The 13804-nt window shown below is 52.9% G+C and overlaps 1 protein-coding gene across 1 annotated transcript in view; it reads right to left on the reverse strand.

The window, feature by feature from the left end:
• The window catches only part of LOC123588322 (transmembrane protein 132B), a 367329-nt gene that overhangs the window by 233428 nt on the left and 120097 nt on the right, over positions 1 to 13804 (reverse strand). The window lies entirely within an intron of this gene.

Consider the following 13804-nt stretch of genomic DNA (forward strand, 5'->3'; position numbering starts at 1 on the left):
GTCTGGTCCCAAACCTTCCTGCCGGCTCCAGATCACTCCTTTCTGGAAGTGGAGTCCCTCCCGGGCCTGCCACTGAGCCTTCCCTGCGGAATCTGGGGCACAGCCTTAGGGCCCCAAGCCTTTGGCTTTCCTCCAGTCTCCCAATCCCTAACTCCTGCCACCCCCTCCAAACAGCATCAAGCTGATGTTTACCACTCGGGTTGCTATGACAACGGAATGTCAGAGTGTGTTCCATCTTGAGCTCATAGCGTCTTCGCTGAAAACAGGTCAATGAGGAGGGCACGTAGCTTTTCCAGCAGAATCTGAAATACTGAAATAGAGAATGTGGAGCCCAAGACCAATCACTCAAGGAAAGAGTAATTCTTCTCCCCCAGATCATGAACAGATCTCAGATCAATTCTTCCAAAGTTCAAAGGCACAGGCGTAGGCCAAGTGCCAGACCCTTAGCAGTCTTTTTCCTACAATTAGGTATTTGTTAGTTGCCTTCCCAGTGCCTATTTCTCTCCTTTCCCTTTGGGGAAAACTTTGGTGGTCCCGTGACCCAACGCAGTAGCACTAAGGAATCTAGAAACACTCGGACGTGTGCAGAGGCTCTCAAAAGAGTCCTCCCCTCATCCCAGGGACACCGTGGTCGGGGGATGCGAGCTCAGGAACCACCGAGGGATGTCACCACACTGAGCGGGACCCAGGGGCACGGGCTGGAGCCAACACCGGGAAAGCCAGCCAGAAGCCAGCGAGAAACCAGGCCCTTAGGGATACAGTCTGAGCTGCGATCAAGCCACCACCTCCTGTGTGAGGAGATGTGGTGTACATACACAATGGAATTTTACTCGGTGATGAAAAGGAATGAGATCTTACCATTTGCAACAACGTGCACGGAGCTAGAGCGTATTATGCCGAGCGAAATAAGTCAGAGAAAGACAAGTATATGATTTCACCCATATGTGGAATTTAAGCAACAAAACAGATGACCATAGGGGAAGGAAAAATAAGATAAAAACAGAGGAGACAAACCAGGAGAGACTTAAACATAGAGAACAAACGGAGGGCTGCTGGTCAGGTGTTGGGTGAGGGGATGGGCATTAAGGAGGGCACTTGTTGGCATGGGCACTGGGTGTTACATGCAAGTGATGAATCACTAAACCCTCTTCCTGAAATCATTATTACAGTATGTGTTAACTAACTTGGATTTAAATTAAAAACAACAGAAGAAGAGCCCACAGCACCCTGTGAGGTTCCATGACTTGTGTATAAAGAGAAACTCCCCGGGGCTCCTGGGCGGGTCAGTCGGTTAAGCTCCGACTTCGGCTCAGGTCATGATCTCACGGTTCGTGGGTTCATCTGTGCTGACAGCTCAGAGCCTGGAGCCTGCTTCCGATTCTGTGTCTCCCTCTCTCTCTGCCCTGTCCCCACTCGAGCTCGCTCTCTCTCTCTCTCTCTCTCTCTCTCTCAAAAATAAACATTAAAAATAAAGAGAGAGGGGCGCCTGGGTGGCTCAGTCGGTTAAGCAGCTGACTTCGGCTCAGGTCATGATCTCGCGGTCCGTGAGTTCGAGCCCCACGTCGGGCTTTGTGCTGACAGCTCAGAGCCTGGAGCCTGTTTCGGATTCTGTGTGTCCCTCTCTCTGACCCTCCCCCATTCGTGCTCTGTCTCTCTCTGTCTCAAAGATAAATAAACGTTAAAAAAAATTTTTTTTAAATAAAGAGAGAGAGAGAGAGAGAGAGAGAGAAACTCCTACTCAGAAGCCAGTGAGCCAGAAGTCGGAAAAAGAAAACCAAAAGGTCCTTTAAAAACAACAAAAAGGGTAAGGAGCAAAATACAAGAGGTGAACACCCTCTTGCATCATAAACGTGAGCCAGCCTCAGATCAGATAAGAGAGGCCCCACGGTTCTGGAATTCTTTGCAAAAAAATGTCACATCCCTGATCAATGACTTTCAAATGCCACCATCCATGCATTCAAATAATAATTCTTTGAATGTTTAATGAACAAATACATTGACAAACAGATTACTTTCTAATCATTTCTCCCATGTTGCCACTTCTCCCAGACACTCAGACCCAAAACAAGCCCATCTGTACTGGAAAATCGCTCCCGTCTCCAGAAAGCAGGTGCTGCGAACGTCGTCCTGCTCCTGGCCGGTGCGAGAGGCTCCCGGCACGGTCCCTCATTCTACGGAGCATCAAAACGCTCGCGCTTTCATGAGCATTCAAAAGGCTTCTCGTCAGCTGCGATATCGTGCTTTCCTCTGGGCTTCAAGTGTGTGTGTTTTTACCTTACCCATATGTTGCCAGGACATGAAAGACAAAAGCAACTGACACATGTGTCCTGAGAAATCGTTTGCATTCCTTACGCAATTTGCACAGATTGCAAATGCAACAGAGCAGCTGCCGCGGGCTGGCGACTAGCTACCTCCGCGGAAAGGACCCCACACGTCCCCTCCGTCTTGCATTTCAGGCAGATAAACTTTGCACGCCCACAAGCCCAGAACAGGAACTGGCCCGAAGGAGTTTTGTTCGAATCCCATTGACGTTGGGGGGACTCCCCCTCCCCCAAATTAGGAGATGCCACATCTTATTTTTTAGGTTGACCAAAGTCCAAAGGACCAGACTTTAGAGTCTGGTCCGGGTCGGGTGGGGCTCTGGGGACACAAGGTCACTCACCCCTGGCAGGAATAAAACTGATAATTTGGAAAACCCATCCAAAACTAATGTGCACATGACCCAGGATTGAGTGGCACCACATGTCAGGATTTATCCCACTGATACGCCCGCACGCGTGTGAAATGACACAAGGCCCTTCTTGGAGGTGAGTGAACCAGCCTCTGTGGCAGGCACTGTCTAAGCACCCTCCGTGCGCTAGCTCATTCCAGACTCTCCACAGTAGACGGAAGAAGGCATTGCTACCCTCAGCCCCCCTGAAAGACTAGGGGACTGCGAGGCACGAGGAAGCGAAGTCATTTGGCCAAGCACTTCTGTAGTGACCGAAGCCTGGAGCCAAGCCAGGTGCCCATCAGGAGAGCAGTGACCACGTCGGTCGTGAGCCATCACTCGATAGAATGTGAAATGGCATCACGTGAGAGATACCGATCTCCACGATGGCCCCCGCGTGGAGTGAAAAACAAGGTGCCAACAGTCTTCGTCGTTTCCCACGATTTGAGAGGGAAAACGCAAAGTATATGCAGCACTTTTTTACCCATAGAAAAATACAGTGACATGTTTTTGCAAGTGTGAGGTCTCTCTCAACACCTGGGGGTGGGGGTGGGGGGCACCTATGGGCTGCCCGCGCAAAAGGAAAGTGGATTACTGGATTGCCCAAAGGTAGGGCGGGATTTTTTTTTATTATCACAACCGTTACAATCACTTTTTGTTTTCATCAGAATCATTCTGAGAACGTACCTCGTCTTCCCCTATTTGAATAGTTTCGTTGAGGCATACTTTGCCTACCCTAAAATGCACCCATTTGAAGCGTACGATTCGACGTGAGTTTATACGGTGGTGCAACCATCCCGGCCATCATCCCCTTTTAGAACGCTTCCGTCACCCCCAAAGAGTTCGTCGGCAGCCGACCCCCACTCCCACCCGCAGCCCCGGGCAACTGCCAATCTGCAGTGTCTCTGGAGTCTGGCCTGTTCTAGAAATGCCTGCACATATGTAGTCACCCGGTACACAGACTTCTGTGTCTGGCTTGTTCACTCAGCATGATTGTAGGCAAGTCAACCACGTCACTGAGGCAGAAGCACCACCTTCTCTTTTCTCCCACGGTCTAGACTGGCCCTGCAACTCGGCTGCTTCCTGTTTGGGGCAACGATGAATAAAGGTGTTGTGAACATCTATACACAAGTCTGTTTCTCTTAGGTAGACACCTAAGGCCGGAAGAGCTGAGTCACAAGGTGGGGGTATGCTTAACCGTTTCCCAGAGCCAGCACACTGCCACCAGCCGTGTAAGCGGGTTCCAGTCTCTCCACGTCCTCACCAACACTTGGTTTCATCAGCCTTTTTTTTTTTTTTTTTTTTTTTAATTCTAGCTATTCCATTGCTTGTGTGACCGTAACCCGCTAGGGTTTTCATTGGCATTTCCCCAGTGACTAATCATGTTGAGGATATGTTCTGCCACCGGGAAAATTAACTTTAAAAAAAGTCTGAGGGGTGCCTGGGCGGCTCTGTCGGTTAAGCGTCCAACTCTTGACTTCAGCTCAGGTCATGATCTCATGGTTCGTGAGTTCAAGCCCTGCATCAGGCTCTGCACTGACAGTCCGGAGCCTGCTTGGGATTCTCTCTTTCTTCTTCTCTCTCTGCCCCTCACCTCTCTCTCTCTCTCTCTCTCAAAATAAAAAAATAAACTTAAAAAAAGTGTGAATCCGAAATCAACATATAGAAACTGAGAAATCTCACATAAAAATCAGGAACTCTGGTTTCTCTCCCCCAAATCAGAAAAATCTGACAATCCTGGGTGGGCATTCCATGCAGACCCCACACCTCTCTTCCAGAACTCCTGGCTTCTGACTCTTCTGACTTAGAAAGGCAATACAGAGCATACACTGCCTGTGAGCAAAATCCTTAGTGGGGTCTGGGGTGCCTTTAATCAAACACGTCAATGGTTCTAAAGTCAAAGATGTGAACATTCAGGGCGCCTGGGTGGCTCAGTCAGTTACAGGCCCAACTCTTGATTTCAGTTCAGGTCATGATCTCACGGTTCATGATCTCCAGCCCCACACTGGGCTCTGTGCTGACAGCACGGAGCCTGCTTGGGATTCTCTCTCTCCCTCTCTCTCTGCCCCTCCCCTGCTCTTGCTTTCTGTCTCTCAAGATCAATAAATAAATTTTAAAAATAAGAAGATATGAACATTCATCCTTAGTGGAATAAAGTTATTAAATGAGTTCAGACAAGTTCTATCACCAAACGAGTCTGTTGAAAGTTTACCCAAAACATGCTAGTTTTCAGCGCTTTTAGGATGTGGAGTTGCAAATAAGAAATGATGGGTCGAAATGCCTGCTCTCCTCCCAGCGGGGGTGTGCCATCCAGTCCCCGGGGACAGGTTTTTGCATGTCCCACCGAGGCACACTGTGTTATTCAAGCAGGCTTGTGATTCGTTCGCGCACATCTATTTTCTATTTACGTTGGTCAGAGACGCCGAGATCCGCTCAGCTCCCGGGACTTAAAGCCAGGAAGGAGAACACGCCCAAACTCTTTACACAGCAAACACACCCGTCCCCTTTCCTGGCTGAGCTCACCCTGGCAATCCCGCCCGGACCCCCTCGCCTCCTATCCAGCCCCACAGGCGGCTCCACGCGCTAATAAAAGCTGACTGCTTCAAAGCCTACTGGCAAATCTTATTAAAGTAATCCCCCTCCCTGAACCCAGATTATTACAGCCACCTTTATGGTAGAATAAAAATTAATTTTCTCAGCTATAATAAGAACGATAAGAATGAATCACTTGGGACCAAATAAAGATTACAATTAGCTCAACAGAATAAATCTAAATTTAACACAGGCCAGCGATTTCTCTGCTCCTATCTCCTCTACGGCGCCTGTATGAATGAGACCGTGGGGTTAGACTCCCTCACCGGCTGAGCCGTTGTCGATACGGTTCCAGCGCGGGGCTCCAGGAGGAAGGCCAGGACCCAAGTTCTGGAGGCTGAGTTCAGGACTCAGACGGAAACAATGCGTTGTGCTGCCCCAAGACCAGGAGCTCCCTTCTGGACCGCTGCGGACAGGTGGGATTATCAGCCCCTCGGCATCCATACCCCATCTGGTAACCACACTCCAGTTTTCTGTAGGGAAATACCTCCTCCCTCGCCCCCCATTTCAGGTAGTGACAATTCCACTGTCTTGGCATTTGACCCACGCCTGGACGATCAGAGAGCCAGGGCAGGCCAGAGCTACTGAGGCACAGGACTTCTGTTTTAAATATTTGGCAAGGACTATTTCTTCTCTCCAGGCTTGAGTGAGGCCATCTCACGCCCAGAAGGATGCACAGAATAAAGCCCGTTCTCAGAGGAAACCCAAGACAAGGAGAGATATTAGGTCCCGGAAACACTATTTGAACTGCTGAATCAAGCCGTACCTGAAGCTTTGCCCTCTGCTTTTCAGCTATATGAGCCAATGCATTCCTCCTGTCCCTGTTTAATGATGTCTTGAACCCCAAAGATGTTCTTACTGATATCATCACTTCCCAATAGTTCATAGTAAAATGAGCCCATCATTAAACTGGGCCCTCTGTGATAATAAAGAGGGCCTTCTGTGCATCCTCAGAGGGCTGGGGGAAACAGGATTTCACCCACCAGGACACACACCCAGATCTAGGTCCCAGGCAAACGAGAAAGCAAGGGAGCATGGCTGTCCAATGGACACGGTGGGTGGGCATTCAGGGCTACCTAGACAGTAAGCCCAGCCTCCTGCCGGACCAGGGGTTCTGCTCTCCAGCAGAAGGGAGCCCCAGCTTCCCAGGTGTGGGCTGTTGGCATTCCCAGGCAATTCCGATCAATGTCTGGCACTCCAGGGCCATCCTACCTGCTACCAAACAGCCTGACGATTCCCCCACTAACAAGGCTTCCCTCTCTGACCAGCAGCAAACCCCACACTGCCTGATGGCCAGGACCCTGCACATCCCGCCACAGGACCCACGGGAAGACGGGGCCTGGTCTTTATCTCCCTTCTTCCTCTCCAGCTTTTAAGTCTCCTCTTTCCCCAAAAAACCCTGTGACCTTGGAGAACTCATCTTATACCCTAGTGGACAACGGGTGGCCAGACAGACAGATCCAGCCTGAGTGACAAAGAACACACGAGGTTCTGAAAGCCCTTCCTCTGGCTTTTCCAGTGGACAACAATCCCACCCTCCTGCTCTTCCGTGGCTTGAACAGAGCTCCTGCCTCAGGGTCCACCCGCAGCAGTGGTGAACAGGAGGGCAGCCCAGCCCCACCCTGGGTGGCACAGGGTGAGTGCCATCTTGGCAGGAAGAGAGGTCTGAGGGCCCCATTAGCCGCAGGATCTATGATGGGTCAAGGTCAGCCTGTGGCCAGGAGAAAAGAGGCAGGGAGTGTGACCAAACCAGAAGAGAAGCAGTGTGATTCAGAACCAAATGGTCCTCATGGGGCTTTGGACCTCAGACGGCAGCCTCTTCAACAGGGAAGAGTCAGGAACTACGAAAGCAGAGGGGTCTATTGGGGGGCCTCATTATTTCCCCCTTTCCTTCCCTCCACCGTCCTTCTCGCTTTGTGGATGAAACCACCTGTCGTCACCATCACTAACGGCCCCTACTGCGCGCTGCTGTCCCCATGCACCCAGCTGAGCCAAACCCTCACCGCCTCGGCAGAGCCCGCATCAACCCGGGAGGTTTGGTCATGGGAACTGAACTCTCCCCGGCTCACAGGTGAGGACACCGACACCAGAGAGGGGCTGGCTCTTGTCCAAGGTCACCAGCTGTCAGATTCCCTAACCTGCGCCCCTCCCCGACTGCCTGGAAAGCCAGGGTCACTGATGGCCTCTGGGGACACTCAGGGGACCCTGGAGGGTCAGTGCCGGGGGGGACATCAAGGACGTCCCGCCCAGTGCCGTTCCGGCATTCCCTTCCTGACCCCAGAAGCAACCCGTTTCCTGAACTTGGGAGTTAATCAGAGCTGCTGCGTCTGTCTTTACTTGGATTACAGGATATAATGTCTCCTTACGCTGGGATATGTTGTCCCACATCCAGAATTTTAAGCTTCGTGTAAATAATATTATGCTCTACTCCTTTGCCACCTGCATCATCCTCACAATACATTCGTGAAGTTCACATGTACTGATGCGCGTTGTGTCACCCACTCACTCGGCTACAATATAGCATTCCGTTGTATGGAAATGCCATATGGACCCATTCTCCTGCTGGATATTTAAGTCGGTTCCAAGTTTCTGCGATGATACACATTGTTTTAAGAAACAATTCTTGTAGATGTCTCCTTGTTTACCTCTGCATTTCCACTTCCTGGAAGTGGCGTTCTGAGTTGTTCAGGGAAAGAACAACTTCCTCACAGGGAAAGCCAATGACGCGAACCACTAAGAACTCTCTAGGTCAGCCAGGCAGACTGCAGCCCTTGTGTCACGCCTACCCACCCCTCTCAGCAGCCCCAGAAGGTCAAGGCTCCCAGGGCACAGCCGGCAGGCGAGGTGACTGGCCAACAGCCATCCTGGAAATGTCAGGACCCGGACACAAACCCAGTGCCCTGCTCTCAGCCCAAGGAAGGTGAGGGCGAGGGCTGAGAGAGAACGTTACCCACTTGGTTCCTGCCAGCCAGCAAGCCCCGTGAGTGCTTCTGCACATCAGTGACTCATGGGAGGAGGAGACAGGGAGCCTGTTTCCGCGCAGGTACATGCGAGGCGATGGAACATTCCAGAAGAATTTTTTTTTTCAACGTTTATTTTTTTGGGGACAGAGACAGAGCATGAACGGGGGAGGGGCAGAGAGAGAGGGAGACCCAGAATCAGAAGCAGGCTCCAGGCTCTGAGCCATCAGCCCAGAGCCCGACGCGGGGCTCGAACTCACGGACCGCGAGATTGTGACCTGGCCGAAGTCGGACGCTCAACCGACTGCGCCACCCAGGCGCCCCAGAAGAATTTGAATATATAAGCTTGAATATTCACCTGGAGCTCACTCTGTGCTAGGTTCCATTCCTGCACCCATCCCTACAGCCTGAGGTTCATGGCCAAGTCCGATGCAGGAGGAAACACAGACACAGAGAGGTAAAGGCCACACAGCGGGCAGGGGTAGAGCCAGAATCTGAACCCCGGCAGGTGCGGGACACACATGCTCTAAGCCTCTACTGGCTTCTGTGAGATGTGGTTTGAGAACCACGTCTGGGACTCCCCCTGGGGGGAACAGAAAACAACCCAGGGATAACTGGGAAGCAGGGACCGCAAACCCAGGCAGGAGCCGGGCCGGTAGGCGGTACAGAGTTAAGTGAGCAGAGGGCAAGGGGGAGGGGCTTGGTCACGGCCAGGGCGCCAACGCCACCTGCAAACACAGCGCCCACCCGCGCCCACGCCGCCCGTGTCACCTCTCCCAGAGCCGTGTCCCCTCGCTGGCTCTGCAGACCTCCCAGCCAGTACCAAGCCACGGAGAAGCCACTTCGCACAAAGATGTTTCTCAGTTCATTTCGATTCTAATCTAATGAAAGGACAGGCGGGCGACCTAGTCATTAGCACCGAAGAAAGAAAAGTTCATCCCAACTCCTAACCCCTCGGACTGAGCTGAAAAATGGCAACAGCCTCTGGCAATTCCGCTAATTTGGGCTGGAAGAAGAGATCTTTGTGCCTCCCTTGCAAGGGTTCGCGACCCCGCTGTTCCCAGCTTCGAGAATTTGCTGGCTCAGGCGCCCGCAGGAAGAGGCTGAGCCCCCGTGAGCCTGTGTGCAGGAGGCACCCACTCAGTACAGGCAGTGTGGAGCCAGACACCCACAGAGAGGGCGAGCAGTCCCACCCACAGGGTCACCGGTGCCCTGCCCCCGCCACCAGGGCAGAGGCAGGGTCTACACAAGGAGGGAGCCGTCCCTCCCCCCACCCCCCCGACCCCACCGCTGTCCAGGGCGGGTACCAGACTGTAGCAGAGCCTCCAGTTACACTGAGGCTGCTGATTCTTGTCAAAATACGGGCGTCCCAAGAACGCAAGCCCCCCAGGACTGCTTCAGATGCCCACCTGGCACGTGCAGGCAGCTTCACAAAGGGCCAGAGGCCGCCAAGTGGAGGAAAACTCGGAGAAACAGGAAAATCGAATCCCCTCGGCAGGCTGGGACAAAGTCCTCTGTGCACCATCCCGCACAGGCTCACACACTGCCTAGGCCAGTGCCGGATGAAGAGACGGAGAGGATAACAGATGCCCGGGTCTCGGTGGGTGACAATTCCACGCAATCAGCATTTACTCAGGGTGCGCCATGCGTTAGGAGACGGAGAAACAGAGACGCCCCAGCGGCCAGCAACGCCTTGGTGACCAGCCACGCACTTGGCGGGGACTAGTACAGAGTGAAAATACAGGAGTCCTTGTTCAAAAATTAAGAATTTCAAGACAGTGACAACAAAGCATTACAGAAAGCGTGAGACCCTTCTGTTGTGTCTCTACAACTGCACAGGCCCCCGGCCATGAAGCCAGCCCCGGGCTCCAAATGGCGGAAAGATACTTCTAACTAACGGAAGAAGGGAGGGAGGGGAGTCAAGAAAGAGAGGAAAGCCAAGAAAAAAGGAAAGGGGGAAAGAGAAATGTATACCGGCCCCTGCAACTCACCATCCAGGAACTGTCTACGCCTGCCTAGACACAGAGATTCCAATAAGCATAAATGTCAATGTTTATTGAGCCTCGCTGTGTTTTCAGCCGCCATTGCAAGGGATTTGCATGCATTAACGCATTTGTGCGTCATTGCAACCCTGTGCGGTAGATACTCCTACCGTCTCCACTTTCAAGGGAAGGAAACCGAGGCACCGGAAAGCGAGGCAGCTTGCCCGAGCTTCCCGATCTGGTGCGTAGCCAAGCCAGGACTACAGCACGCTGGCGATGTGACCTCGAGCTCGCACTGCAGGTGGAAGAGAGAAACCATACGTGGCCTTCATGCCCACAGCATGGACAGTCTTCTCGATAAACACAGGAAGCACCAGAGGCTCATGTGGCCGAGAGACAGGCAGTGGCTGCCAGGAGACGCGGAGGGGTTAGAGGAAGATGTCTCTGTCAATTGAAGGTCTGATTGGGGACAACCCCTTCCAGACACGTAGCTCCACGACGATGGACAATGGAATGGGGAGACCGACATGGTCCACAGAACCTGCACCTGGCCTCGGACTCCACACCTGAGTCTTGGCAGATTTCAAGACGAAGCCTGTGAGGGCAGCTCCCCAGGAAAGTGCATTTCAGACAATTTTTGGGTGGTTGCCCCGAGCAGAATGCAACCGTCCGGACGCATTAGCTGGGCTGTTCATCAGCCCCGCAGGCCCCGGGAGCAGAGGCCAGTCTCTCCGGAGATGGTGGCATTCAGCCTGGGGCTCTCCCCATGGTGCCGAAACAGCAACCCGGAGACCGCGGAGGGCCACCCCCGGGAACAGAGCAGGCTGCGGCCGCCCTTTCATCCTGAATGGGGGCTTACCGCCAGCCTTTAAAAACAGAGCTCAAATCCAGGCTTCTCGGAGAAATGGTTGGCTCCCCTTCCGGAGCAGGAAATGTACCAGATAAACCTGGCGTAGCTTGTGCCAGGAACCGGGAAAGCACTCCAGAACTGACAGGGACGTGTCAAAAGGACACATGAGCCAGCCTGAAGGCGTGCTTGCTGGCCAAAGCTGCGAATCTGGGATGACTGAGAGCATCCAAACAACGGATGGCAACAGCTGAACCACGTCACGTCCGTTAAAGTCCATGAGCTCATCGGGTTACGCAAAACCAAAAGCAGGCAGCAGCCACGAGGCTGGACTGCTGGCTTCTCTTGAGAAAACCGCCGATCTGGAAGCATCAGACCTGCACTGTCATGTGACCACACTGGGCTGGGGCCAGGTTGTCTCTTACAGACAGAGCACATGGTCCTCCTTTGCCACACTCCCTACCGCTCCCTATTACCTGACCCAGGAGAGCACGCCAGGGGCCCTTTCGTTTCCATATGAGCACCCGTTTTACTCCTTTATGCCATGTGCCTGTGACTCCAGTCTGAAATGGCTGCGGGCACCTGCGGGCTCAGTCGGTTAAGCGTCCAACTTCGACTCAGGTCATGATCTCGCGGTCCGTGGGTTCGAGCCCCGCGTCGGGCTCTGTGCTGACAGCTCAGAGCCTGGAGCCTGTTTCAGGTTCTGTGTCTCCCCCTCTGTCTGCCCCTCGCCTGCTCGCGCTCTGTCTCTCTCTCTCAAAAATAAACAAACGTTTCCCAGCTATAACGGTGGCCCAGATCCCCTGTGACTCACACACAGAGATGCCACACAGGGTAACATCCTCATGTAAGAACTTTCCTTTCAAAGGGCCCCCGGCTACAGAACTCTTCTGCGAACACAAACACACACACACCCCTTTTGATGCTCAATTATGTCTAAGAAAATGTGAGTATGCCTTATCCCATCGTCCCGAGATAGCCCAGAAGAGAAAGCAGGAAAAAATTCCACCCTGAAAGGTCTTTTATTGATGAGTTTGGAAGCCCTGGAAACAGGTGTAGATAATTGAATGGTCTCAGACACCGGAACTTGGTGATGGGCCGCCTGACATGACATCGTATTTCAAGTTTGTAATTGCCCAGCCTGTGCCTTGAGTCAAGGAGACATCCTAAGACCATTTCTCAAATCAACAAGCCCATCGGTGGGCGGATAGGAGGTGCCCCTCTGAAGCCTCTAAATGCATCGCGTCCCTCTGTCCGCTAAGAGCCAGAACCTCCGAGTGTGGGGGGTGGGGGAAAGGAAGAAAGGTCAAAAGTGTCTCTCCGTGTGTGCGGCCACCGTCACCATGGTAACCAGAGGCCTAGCAGACCAAGTGGCCACTGAGAGACGGCCCCACGGAGCCCCACGACGGAGAGCTTCCCGAGCAAACAGAAGCCTTACCTCCCTGGACGGAGGGGATGGTGATGCTGACGGAGACAGGGAGCCTCGCAAGCGTCTGGGTTCCAACCCAAGCTTCCCTGCTCCTTTACTGTGTGGATTCTGGAGCTGGCTCACGTCTCCGGGCCTCAGTGTCCTCATCCCCAGTGAAATGAGAGGGACAGCGGATGTTGTGGGGAGTTAACTGGATGCATCCAGTCGGCCTCCGAGATTCTGCTACAATCCCAACCAGTGTCCACACAGCTTCCTCCGTGCAGGTCTCACACAAGCCAGGCCACCTCCCACTGGAAGACGGGGCCGACCACGTGTACGGTACTAAGGACGGCTTGGCACGGCTTGCGTGGATGGTATTTTCCAGTGCACAAATGTACCCATCCCACGTGCCCTTTTTTTTTTTAATGTTTATTTATTTTTGAGAGAGAGAGAGTGAGAGACAGAGTATGAGCAGGGGAGGGGCAGAGAGAGAGGAAGACACAGAATCCGAAGCAGCCTCCAGGCTCCCAGCGGTCAGCACAGAGCCCAATGGGGGACTCAAACCCACAAACTGAGAGATCACGACCTGAGCCAAAGTCAGAAATGCAACCGACTGAGCCACCCAGGCGCTCCCCACGTGCCCTTCTTACAGAGGACATCAACACACCTCCATGGATAGGAGGTCCCCCACCGTTGAGTCTCCTCAGCAGTAGTGACTCCGTGGGACTTCTGAGACTGAGTCATACAAGGCACCGCAGCTCCTGACTGGCCCCCTGGGATGCTCAGCCTTGCAACCTGCCACCCTGCTGTAAGGAACTCGGGCAGGCACACTGGAAGGCCACATGGAGGCCACATGGAGGCATTCCGGCCACAGGGGAGCTGAGGTCCCAGTGACAGCCAGCATCAACCGCCAGACACGTGAATAATTGAGTCTTCAGAGGGTTCCTCCCAGCTGCCCCAGGTGATGGCAAACATTGCAGAGAAAGCTGTCCCTGCCAAGCCCCATCGCAACTGTAGATTAGCAAGCAAAAAAAAAAAAAAAAAAAAAAAATGCCATCACTGTTTTAAGCCACTGCGTTTTGGGGTGGTTTGTTATGCAGCGATAGATAATCAGAACACGACTCTTGGAAATTTTAGGTTTAGTCCTGCTCCAACCACTCACTATAAATCCCCTTGAGGGCTGAGCCAGGGAGCAGACCTTGCCAAAGAAACACACCTCCTTTGCTCTTCAGTAATGAACTCTGGAACGGGAAAAGAAGATGCTGACTTGTGCCTGTTGTATTGTCCATTTCCCCCCCAGAATGG

Source organism: Leopardus geoffroyi, chromosome D3 (assembly GCF_018350155.1).
Source record: "Leopardus geoffroyi isolate Oge1 chromosome D3, O.geoffroyi_Oge1_pat1.0, whole genome shotgun sequence".
Classification (NCBI taxonomy): Eukaryota; Metazoa; Chordata; class Mammalia; order Carnivora; family Felidae; genus Leopardus; species Leopardus geoffroyi.